This window comes from Leuciscus leuciscus (genome assembly GCF_965113295.1).
Source record: "Leuciscus leuciscus genome assembly, chromosome: 10".
Taxonomy (NCBI): Eukaryota; Metazoa; Chordata; class Actinopteri; order Cypriniformes; family Leuciscidae; genus Leuciscus; species Leuciscus leuciscus.
Window position 1 is genome coordinate 37,383,123 of NC_138734.1, and position 12,244 is coordinate 37,395,366.

The 12,244-nt window shown below is 41.9% G+C and overlaps 1 long non-coding RNA gene across 1 annotated transcript in view; it reads right to left on the bottom strand.

The window, feature by feature from the left end:
* LOC309508127 overlaps positions 1-12,244 on the bottom strand; it is a 746,145-nt gene that overhangs the window by 273,986 nt on the left and 459,915 nt on the right. The window lies entirely within an intron of this gene.

A 12,244-nucleotide genomic window follows, 5' to 3' on the forward strand; every position in this document is an offset into this window, starting at 1 on the left:
AACCAACGTGCATTCGCTTCACTCAAGCGAACGATGCTTTCAGTGTGGTAAATGTGCCCGCTGTCCCGCGCCCACATCCACACATAGACATGACAGTTCCTACGGGAACCGCCCAGCCCTCCCCCTCGCGGTTGACCACCGCAGAGGAGTCGAGCGCGGGCAATCTGCCCGCTGTTATCAGCGCGCCCCATGCCTCAAATGTCACGAGCGCGACGCTTGTGTTACAGCACTCCGAAGCCTCCCATCGCTGAGCGAGCGGAGCGCGCTTCGTATTCAACCCCTAGCTATTCATGCGGACGCATGGGCAAAGCTGCCCGGGGTTTCGAAGTGGGTGCTGAACATTATAAAAAGAGGCTATTCGCTACAGTTTCGCCGACGCCCTCGCCGCTATGTGGCGCGCGTCGAGACCACGGTAAAAACAGAAGTAGCACATTTACTTCGAGCCGAAGTGGCGAAACTATTGAGCAAAGGGGCCATAGAGCCTCTCTCTCAAGTTCAGAGCGAAGGAGGGCTATACAGCAGATACTTCCTGGTACCGAAAAAAGACGGGGGTCTCAGACCCATACTAGATCTAAGGCAACTGAACAAAGTGCTTGTGAAGCGACAGTTCAGGATGCTCACGACCAGACAAATCCTTGTGCAGATTCGCCAAGGAGATTGGTTTGTGTCAATAGATCTGAAAGACGCGTATTTTTCAAATACAAATAGCGTCACGTCACAGGCGATATTTGAGATTCGCCTTCGGGGGCCAGGCATATCAGTACACAGTCCTGCCGTTCGGTTTGTCCCTGGCACCCCGTACATTTACGAAGTGCATGGATGCGGCGCTCGCACCCCTCAGAATGAGAGGCATGCGAGTACTGAACTATTTGGACGATTGGCTGATTCTAGCGCAATCTCGCACAGTGCTCATAGAACACACGACCATTTTACTCGATCACCTCGAGGATTTGGGTCTCAGTGTCAATTGGGCGAAGAGCTCTCTGTCACCCAGTCAGAAGATATCTTTCCTGGGCACAGAATTGGACTCGCTGTCCATGATAGCGCGACTATCACCACAGCGCGCGGTAGACATTCAACGCACAGCGAACTCGTTTCGCTGCGGCGCGTCTGTCCCGCTCAAGAAATTTCAGAAGATGCTAGGTCTCATGGCCTCAGCATCATCAGTGCTCCAGCTGGGCCTGCTCCGCATGCGCCCGCTGCAGTTTTGGCTGAAAGCGCGAGTCCCACGCAGAGCGTGGGCATCCGGTTCGCTTCGCCTCAGGGTCAATCAGAAGTGCGTCACAACTCTGAAACCTTGGAGAGCGAACGACTGGTACCAATCAGGTGTAAGCCTGGGGACTTCCTCGAGGGTGAGAGTGGTGTCCACGGACGCGTCCACCTCGGGATGGGGAGCGCTGCTCGAGGGCAGACCGTTCTTCGGCCAGTGGTCGGAACGGGAAAAGCTCCTGCACATAAACTGCCTCGAAATGACCCACAGACAGTCCAACTGCTGTGGAAGAAATTCGGCAGAGCGGAAGTAGACCTGTTTGCGTCTCAAGAAAACGCTCACTGTCCGGAATTTTTCTCCAAGAGCAGGAACGCGCTGGCCCATGTGTGGCCCCGCCGCCCGCTCTATGCTTTTCCCCCCGTCTCTCTCCTGGCTCAGGTGATAGAACGGATCAGGGAAGAAGGATGCTCAGTATTGCTAGTGGCACCGTTCTGGAAAAACCAACCTTGGTTCCCAGTCGTGATGTAGTTAGCAAGTACTGCCCCGTGGCCAGTACCAGTGAGGAGAGACCTCCTCTCACAGGCCCACGGCTCGATCTGGCATCCTCACCCGGAACTATGGTCCCTTCATGTCTGGGCCATCAACGGGTACATGTTGGACTCCCTAAAGGAGTATTAAACACGATCACGCAGGCTAGAGCTCCGTCTACGAGACGGCTCTACTCCTCGAAATGGTCAGTGTTTTCGGGCTGGTGCACAGCCCGTGGTGTGTCACCCACAGACTGTGGTGTGACGGAGGTGTTTTCCTTCCTACAAGAGCTGTTGGATGAGGGCAGGGCCCCCTCCACGCTCAAAGTTTATGTGGCGGCTATAGCAGCGTTCTCAGGAACAACGCTTGGTCAGTCAATAGGATTTAGTCATCCGCTTCCTTAGAGGGGCTAAGAGACTGAATCCTCCCAGACCTCCCTCAGTCCCCGTATGGGACCTTTCTACGGTTCTGGAAGCCATGAAAGGTGCGCCATTTGAGCCTTTACAGTCAATTGATTTGAAACACATGTCTTTCAAGACGGTGTTTTTGCTGGCTCTCGCTTCAGTGAAGCGCATAGGGGATCTACACGCGCTCTCTGTAAGTGCGGCGTGCATGGAGTTTGGGCCTAATGACTCAAAAGTTATACTCAAACCTAAGCACGGTTATGTTCCAAAATCCCTCAACACACTGTTTAGGGCGCAGGTTATCTCCCCAGGGCTCGCAAAATTTCAAAATCGCTGGTAGCCCTTCGGGCAGGCACTCTTCAGATTTTGGTAGCCCGAAATGAATTTTACTAGCCCAGATAAAAAGACAATTTTTCAATGTAGAAAATTGGTTAGGAGTCAAAACAATGAATGAAAAACTTTTTTCAAAACACAAAATATCAACAAATATGCATCTGGTTCTAACTGAACTGAAATGTGTGTGACAAGTATGGAACATGAATCAGTCATGTCTGTGGCTCAGCCCCCAATGAGGGTATAAAAAAAAAAAAGGTAACACTTTAGTTTAGGGTCTAATACTCACTCATACTCAGTCAGGGGGGTTCGAGAAAATTTTGATTTCTCTGATCTACATTATGTGCATTTTAAGATGTTTTGAAGGCCCAAAAAAATGGATAACAATAGCTTTAAAACCATGTAAGTGGGCAGCTGATTATTTTTCTCTCCTCATCAGCATCACACTACTATTCTCTTTGTCTTCCCCTCCTAAAGCTGAGCTTTGACTGATATAGGCTTTTCATTTTTGTCTGTCAGTGAAGTAAACATAGGGTCATCTGATAGGTTGATTTATTAATCATTTTCTCAGACGCATTAATTTACTGAAAGCTATAGGAAAGCTAGGTAGCCTAAGTTTATTAAATTCATTCACAGTATGTACACATTCATTATTGATCTTATTCCTAATACAGGGCCATAGACAGGGCTTTATAATCAAAGAGGTCCTGCATTTAAGGTTATTAGGGGGTTCAACTTTTTTATTTCTCTGATATGTCCATTTCAAGACATTTTAAGGCCAAAAAAGGATAAGAAATAGCTTAAAACAACGTCAGTGGGCAGTAGATTATTTGTCAATACCTGCTCTCACTTCTTATCCATCACTCTTTCTTTTTCTCTCAGTCTCCTCATCTTGCCCTGTCTCTTCCCCTCCTAAAGCTGAACTTTTTTAATTTACTGAAGGCTACAAATGGTATATTAATTCTCAACATGTACACATTCATTATTATTCTTGTGCCCAACATGAAAACGGCTTTGTTAATGCTCTGTTAATGTCCCCTCACAATGACAGCAAACTAATTATTAGTCACTTTACATAGGCCTATTTTCAGTTCAAAATGGCGAAATTCGACAAAAGTATATTCGTTTGTCTGATAATTTTTGTCATTCGTTTCACATTTATGACCTAAAAAAACTGTCAAATATGAAATGTTTAGTTTAGCTACTTACATCTTATCTCGCACTTGACCGTAAACTGAAGCGAGTCGCTCTGCTCAAATTCGCGCTCAGAAGCTTCTGTGTATATAAAGCCCGCCTACTTTGATTTGATTGGTCATCTCAAATATTCTGACATTGACAGACCAATGAGATGAACACACACACACACACACACACCCTGTCCTCTGTTTCTGACGTGCGCTCTGCTTGGAGCCACTGCGGATTGAAGATGAAGAACGCGCTGAATCTGATTATAACAAGACTTAAGCGAACAGTATTTCAGATAGCCCGTCGGGCAGGCCGGTTATACATTTTGGTAGCCCGAATGGAAAACAATATAGCCCCGGGACGTCGGGCAGGCGATTTTGCGAGCCCTGATCTCCCTGTCAGCCCTACCGGTCCCTGATGAGGAAAGAGACGCGAGCCTCCTTTGCCCAGTCAGGGCATTACGAACTTATGTGTCTCGCTCGTCTGTTTTCAGACAGACGGAGCAGCTCTTTGTTTCATTTAGCGGGCGTTCTAAGGGACTAGCCGCGTCGAAACAGATCCTATCCAGATGGATAGTTGATGCTATAGCGCTGGCATACGCCTCCAAGGGCATGCAGTGCCCGTTGGGTGTCAGAGCGCACTCCACGAGAGGCATGGCCTCTTCGTGGGCCTGGTCAAGTGGGATTGCCTTGCAAGATATTTGTATGGCGGCAGGCTGGGCCTCCCCGTCTACATTTATAAGGTTTTATAACCTAGAGGTTCCCGCCCTGCAGGCCAGGCTGCTGTCGGTCTAAGTTTACCAGTATTATCTGACCTGATGCTATCAGCTCAGAATGCTGCGTCTACTGAGCACAGCTCAATGTTCGACAGTAAAAAGTAGCAGCACGAGATGTGCCTGGGCAGACTGTGTAAGACCCACATTCCCCCATCAGTTCAGGCCGTACCCCGCCCTGTCTGTATGAAATTCGCGTCTCAGCGACGCTGCCATCTGTGGAAGAGTGCGGCTTCGCCCCTCCCTCTTCCCGGACTCCCTGTGAGTTCCCTGAGTGATTGTGCACTATATGTACCCCGGGCTTTCGCCCTTGGGTCTTTGGTGTCAGATCTCAGCATGCACGGCGTTTTGCATTGGGTCCCCTAGCGTAAGATATCTTACGCAGTACGAGAGACCTCTCGTAAGAGAACGTACTCGGTTACTAACGTAACCTCGGTTCTCTCTAGAAGAGGGAACGAGTACTGCGTATCTTGCCGTGCATGCACACGCTCTGGTTGCTTCGATGATGAAAAACCAGATAATAGCTGCCTGCGAGCGGTATTTATAGGCCTAGACCACGCCCATTTCGGCGGGACGTGACGCAGCGGGCGCGAAGTGCCCTGATTGGGTCTGGCGTCACGCCAGGCCTCGCTCGATAGGCTGCTGCAGTTGCCGCAGAGCAGCCAATAGGCGTGCGAGCTGCCTCGCCTATGTCTGCATGCTGCCGCAACGCGTTTTGCATTATTACAAAATTAAGGATAATTTTTGGCTTCAATATCTCGCGGAAAAAGGATTTTCCCCTAGCGTAAGATATCTTACGCAGTACTCGTTCCCTCTTCTAGAGAGAACCGAGGTTACGTTAGTAACCGAGTACGTTTTCTGTGTTTTTTTTTTTATGATTACTATTGTGGTGAAGAGGTGAGTTTATGCTTAAGTTGAGCTGTAATATGCAAATAAATGGAATAAACAAGCAATTTGATTTCATTTGATATATTACAAATTTAGTGCAAATAACACATATGTAAAAATTTTAGTTAAATAAACTGAGCAAACAGCCAAAATATTTTTTTTGGTGTAATTTTCAACAAGATCACTAACAACAGCGGAAAGAAGTTCTGTTTATAAAGGTCTTTAAATTAGCATTAATGTATGATAACTTAATCATCTTTAGAGTGTCATTGTGGTTTAACTAGTCTCACAATCATGTAGACCCTTATTCATTCATAATGATACTCTTGATATTCTTGCATCAGATCAGATGCAATGATTGTGCAAAGTTGTAATGGTCACTGTGTCATTCCTTCCACTCCGTGTTTCTGATGATGGATTTGAACTGAATGACGTATCCATTTTTTTAGAACACTATCAAAAACAGAACATTTGTTATCTTCCTTATCATCATTTTGTAATGAATGCTAATGAAACAATGGGATTATAAGGAGTTGAATGCTTATCCATCTGCTTTTCAAAAACAATTGATTGCATTGCTTTGATCACACCACCCCCTTCTTTTTTGGGTGACTCCAATGGCAGTGATAGTAACACCCTAAAATACTGTTGTTATTTGGTGGTTGATCTCCACTGTAATTTCAAATGTTGTCAGGAAACGAATGGCAGTGTGGTGGATGCATGTTTGCTGCAAATAGCCACAAAAAGATGTCATATTTTGTATTTTTCAGTTTATCGTTAATGTAAAAAAGTATATGGCTGCTATAAAACTCAATATATGTCCTGTTTTCACAGAGTAATAAAGTAACTCATGGAGTGTGAAATGCACCCGAAGAAGCTTTTTTCTTTTTCTTTTTAAATTTAGAGCTGGAGTGTTAATATACCATTGAACATTTGTTACTACAGTCCTACATTTAGTTTCATTTCAGGCTGTGTACAGATTTCACTTTCAGGTAACGGATTATAGGAAATTAGAAGAAGTGATTCTAGTCTGCTGTCTCGCTTCCGTCTCTACATATTTTCTCATGACTTGTTCAGATACAAAAACAATATAACAGGTCAGTGTCTGGCACATTGACATCCATCTCAGACTAAAAATTATCTTAGCATTCCAATTTTCAACCCTTGTTGATCTCTATTTTAAACAGATAAACAAAGGAAAAGCATTCGCATGACATGTATATGTGTAGTGAAGTTGAGCATGTCAGCAGTTGGCTTACGAACGCTGAAAACAAGCCTGGGCAAACTGCTTCGTACAGGTGCGTGGGAGGATATCCACTGCCAGATTCACAGATTCAATCACTCCAACCACTGACTCTCTCACCTCTTCTCTGTATTGTAGGGGAATAACTGTTAGGCCACATCAAGACACCAGTATGCTCAATGAAGACCAGGAGTCAAAGTTGAAGTTCAATCAGTTGACACAGAGATTACTGAAGACACATGCTGACTAAACTGACCTGTCAATCATCTTGTCAAAGATAAAATCCTCCACATTTAATTTAATTTAATTTCCTACTGTATCAGAGATTAATGCAATAGCATGTTGATCTGCTAGTCTTGGGTCTTTCATGCGGAGGCTCTCCTCATATTTATGCATAACGATGCATTTAAAGGTTAATGGCCAAAAGGATCTTTATAAAAGTTCACATTGTTGTTGCAGATGAAATATAACACGGATTACATTACATACATATTTTTTTTATCAGCTTAAACGTTGATTATTAGTCACTCAAACCCCTTTATCTAAATCTCTCTTCTTATCCATCGGTCGCGCACATCCGCGTTTTGTAGTTTTCTTTACACTTTTAACTTGTGTTTGTAGTTCTGAACTGGATCACTGAATATTAGCTGTTATAGTGAGCACGGATCCACACTTCGAAAATCCAACGGAAATAGTAGGCCATCCGGGGACTTCTGGCATACTCTTTTCAACATACTATGCTTTGGGACACACTTATTTTAATCTCACATACTGTTTAGGATGGATAGTATGGACAGACGCAGGGAATGTTCTCCACACTTCCCAGCTTTCTGTCACATCCTTTTTTTCTCGTTACCAACCCCCCTTGTTTAGTTCTCGTTTGCTTGATTCTGATCCTCATGTGCTCTGATCCCTTTATATTTTGCTCCTTTCCCTCATATCTTTTCTGGTTTGTTGCATGCATGCATTGCATGCATTTTAGCTTACCTGTGTCTATGGGTCTTGTTAGACACTCACAAGTTTAGTCTTGTATTATTTCCTTTTGGTTTTTCTAGGGTTTCTTCGTCCCTGTCTGATTGCTTTAGTCTAGTCAGGATCTTTCTTTTTTCTCTAGTTCTCCCAAACCTTATTTGTTGGTTCTCTCTTGATTTATTGTTGTCTGTTTTTCCCCCCTCTCTAGTTTCCGTTTTTCTTTAAAAAAAAAAAAAAAAGTTTATTTATTGTGTTTATTACTTTTATTTTCTTCTGCAAACTCAGTTATATTTTTAGGTTCTTTATTTTCTCTCTCTAGTTTGCTTATGCTTTTATTTATCTCTTGTCTTGTTGGTCCCTGCCCTGCTTCCTGTTCCTGGTTGTTGACTCTCCCAGCCTGGCAGCTAGTCTGATGCTACGTCAAGTCTCACCACCAAATGTCAAGCCTCTGGTTCCCTCAGCCGCTGGCTAGTCTCCATCGGTGTCTGGTGCGGTCACACCCCTAACCAGCCTGTTTCTCCATTGTGTGCCCTGCCATTACGGTTTGGACTGTTTCCCTCCTCAGTTCTTGTGCTTTGTCAACCGTCCTGTCAATAAATCTTGTCATTGCTCATCTCTGTGTTTGGGTCCTTTCTAACTCAGAACCCTGACACCTTTGGCATGGTCACATGCTTCTAATAATAATAAACACTTGAAAGCACAATTAGATAAAACATTGGTGATATATTTTCCCCTCAAGGCTTTGTTTCGTCAAAGATTCACAGGAACAGAATATGAAAACTACATCCCCACAGAGCAATGAAACAAACTTCAACAACATTATTCACTGGCATAGTTTAACATATAGTGACAAACTGTGCTATAAATCTTAAAACGAATTACACATGCTAAGTATGCATATGTGTTAGTGGATAAATTGATGACCTTCATGACCTTAAACACCGTTGTCTTTCATATCTCATACAGCTATCGTAAGAAGAGCAGAATAAAGTTCAAACGGACAATTCTCTATCTGCAAAAAATAACTCTTGATTAATTTGCTTGTATAAGCAAATTAATTAATTACAAAACAGGCACATATTTATTCTCTGGAAGCCGGGCTAAATGAGTAAACACTGTTACTGTATTCTTGACATGGGTCAGACCCTCAATCACCTCTCAGATTCAGATATTGCCTATAGCATAAATGCCAGAATAGATACACTGGTTTCCAATTCATTAAGAAGAGGGATTGTAAATCGACACCCTCAGTCTTATCCTTTTTGGTCTCTCTCTCCTCCCTTCCTTCCTTTCCTTTTCAAATCAAGTCAAATCAAATCAACAAAGCGCACTGGCCTAATTGTCAATAATAGAATATTATTGCAAAGCATCTGAATGGTTGCTAATATACATAGTGGCAGATACATTTATTTTTAAGATGATTCTTTAGAAATAATTCTGGGCATATTTTTTTAGCAGTGTGATATCACCAAGTCATAATAGCAAATTACTGTCAATACTGACAATATCACACCACTGAGTTTGTGTGTAATGTGTGAATAGACACCCTTCTACAGTTCAATGGGTCGATTCAAGACAAATGAAATGCTTATAATTGAAACTGGTGTGTTTATATTTTGCTTTTTAAATTCCTCAGTTTTAATAATAATAATTGACTGTAATAGAATATTTGACCTGTAATGAAAATACTTTATTTAGCATTGATCGAACCAGACAATTAAATCAGCTCATGTCTATAAACAGGGGACTGGAAAGTGTTGACAGAGGCAGTTAAATTGAAATATGCAGGCAATCAAATTGGAATAGGACTTCCATTCTCAATTCCATGCTCATTAGATTATACAGACCATTTCTAGACCATACTCGCGCTCATGGGTTTATATCATAGTTTTAGTGTAGGATAGGAGTTTTGGAACAGGAGAATACACTTGAATTTTTAATGCAATTGATTTTCAAAATTAATCTTTCTAACCTCATTTCACATTTCCCCAAATTGTCAGAAAAAGACCAAGTGCAGGTTTTCCAGTCATGCATCGGCATATTTGAGTTGCACATCATAGCCTAGAGTTATCTGTGTGCATCTGTGAAAATATTCCTTAATGCCTTTAACGAATGTTTATTTCATTATTGTGTATTGATATTCTAGCAGAGGGATCCAAAAGGCTGCTGCACACCTGGTTGGGCTGACTTAGAGATCCAGTTTCTTTATTTAATCTTTCCTGTCTTCTTTTTTCACCTGGTAAAGTTTAAATCCCATGTCTTAACGTGCTTTCTCACAACACGTCCCACAAAGGTTATTATGTCTCACAATGGTCCTTCAAAGCTATTTAAAAGCAAGCTATGGTTTAAATCGGGCAGTCTTAAAACATTATGGACCCCGTTGACACCTGTATTTAGCATTCTCCACTATCTGATGCAGCGAAATGTAGCCTATCTTAATATTTGGTGTAAACAGGGCACTAAATATAGGTTATTAGGTTTCAACATGGTTTTCAAATGTTTTAGTGACGACAAATGTAAAATTAGCAGTAGGCCAGTAGGCCAAATAAAGGTTAAAACACCAACATAGGCTCATTGGGAAATGTGCCTCAAACAAAATTTTTCCAAAACTCAAAAAAAATATTTATAGATGCCATTAACTACATTTTCTAGCTAAAATGAACACTAGAGGCAGTAAAACATAAATAACCTTTAGGCTTATTCCTTTTCTTATTTTTGCGGGGTTCCTTGCACAATACTTTGTTATAACCTCAAAACATTATACCATAGTGCATGATTTGTAAACTAAATATTTTGCAGTTTGCATTATATAACCAGCTCCATATGTTAGCCTATGGATTTTCTGACGTAAACTCGGATAGGCTATCTCCAGATTTGTCCCGTAAAAGAATAGTCACGATAAAATACATATTTTGACGCACATGTCCAAGTGAATGTGACTTGATTTTCTCTATTGGGAATGGACTGGATAATCGTTATTGTTTGCTAAACTGCTGAGATCTCATGTGTGACAAGTTGCCGAATAGGCCCTTGTGGCTGTGCACACGTCATCAGAGAAGAGATGTATTTTTTTATTAGAGATTACGAGGGCACATTAATAATAATAATAAAAAATTATATATAATATATATATATATATATATATATATATTTGTGTGTGTGTGTGTATATATATTTATAAAACGGTTAGTTCCAGTCCTTGATTCTGATTGGTCAATAGCTGTGTTTTATTCACGATAAAACACTGCAATGACCGCTTCACCCAACGGTTCTATGCATCACTACACACTGCGTTTACATGGACACTTATAATCGGATTGACGGCTCAATCGGACTAAAAAACCTTAATTTAACACGTACCTTAATCGATCCGATTGAGCTCGATCCGAATGAAATTTCGATCGGATTGAAAGGGGTGGTTTATTCCTTTTATAATCCGATCGAGAGAACATGTAAACACTTGATCGGATTGAAAACCTAAACTGAAAGGACTGCGCATGTGCGATGACGCTAAATAGCGCAATGACGTTTAATGCGCGGAACGATCTGTCCTTCCTGTTGAATAAAGTGTCATATAAATAAGTGTCCCGTCATTCTAAAATTCTCATTTCACTCAGCGTCTGTGAAGTGAAGCAGGACAACGTCCCACCAATCCTTGATTTGGATTCTCATCCACAGACGACTGGTTTTGGCCGCGGGGAGGGGCATTTTTACTGCGTGATAAATATTAAGCAGCACGGCTAAACGGTTATGCTCATTGTCTCCAAATCATGACCAGAGATGGATTAAAATTACGTCTGCTGTTTAAAACAAGTAAAGAACCAATAGAGGAGAATAGTTATGCGCAAACAGCGGGAAACTCTGTATATTTGTGCAGTGTGCGCATGTCAAAAAATCTATTCCGATTTAAAACTTGTGACATATAAACGCGCACATCAACCCGATTACTTTATTTATCGTTCATGTAAACACCGTGTTCGGATTCCTCAATCGTATTGATTTCAATTCCGATTGAACTAAAAGGTGTCCATGTAAACTAGCTAATGATAGCAACCACTCTTAGAAATTAAACATATGTTTGTTCTCATTTTAGAGTATTGTGAGAGATCGAGTAAGTGAGAGTACCTGCATTTACAGTAAATATAGCATCTTCCTTCAGGTCAGTCCTATATTCGTAATAAAAAATCCGTTCAATGTCTGCTGCAATATATTGTCCTTTTAAGGTAAAGGGGTTTTCCCGCCATGACATTTGTCATTTGTCAGATGCGTCTTGCTTCTCCGTATTCACAAGTTTGTCCTTTCAATATAAAAGTATTTTCTATTGACTGACTCACTGCCATCTAACGGCGAAATAATGTAACTTCTGTTGCAGTTCACGGTCAGGGACTATTTTTTTCCAGTGGAAGGAAGGCTTTTAGTGACTTTACTTCATTAAAGTTGCACTAATACATATTTTGGGCTTTAATATTTGTATTGTGTGGTAACTGTTTTATAAAAGCAATAAAGTAGCCTACTCGAGGCTAGTGCTGTATCGTGAATAAGTCACTCACTTGCAGGCACTCCGCTCTGGCACACAGCCTCTCGTACTTTATTGCTTTCATATATAGTTTTTATTTTTTTATTTAAAGCTTTATTTAACCAGGAGAATCCCATTGAGATTAAGAACCTCTTTTGCAAGGGTACATACGTTCATGTATAGGCTATTTATG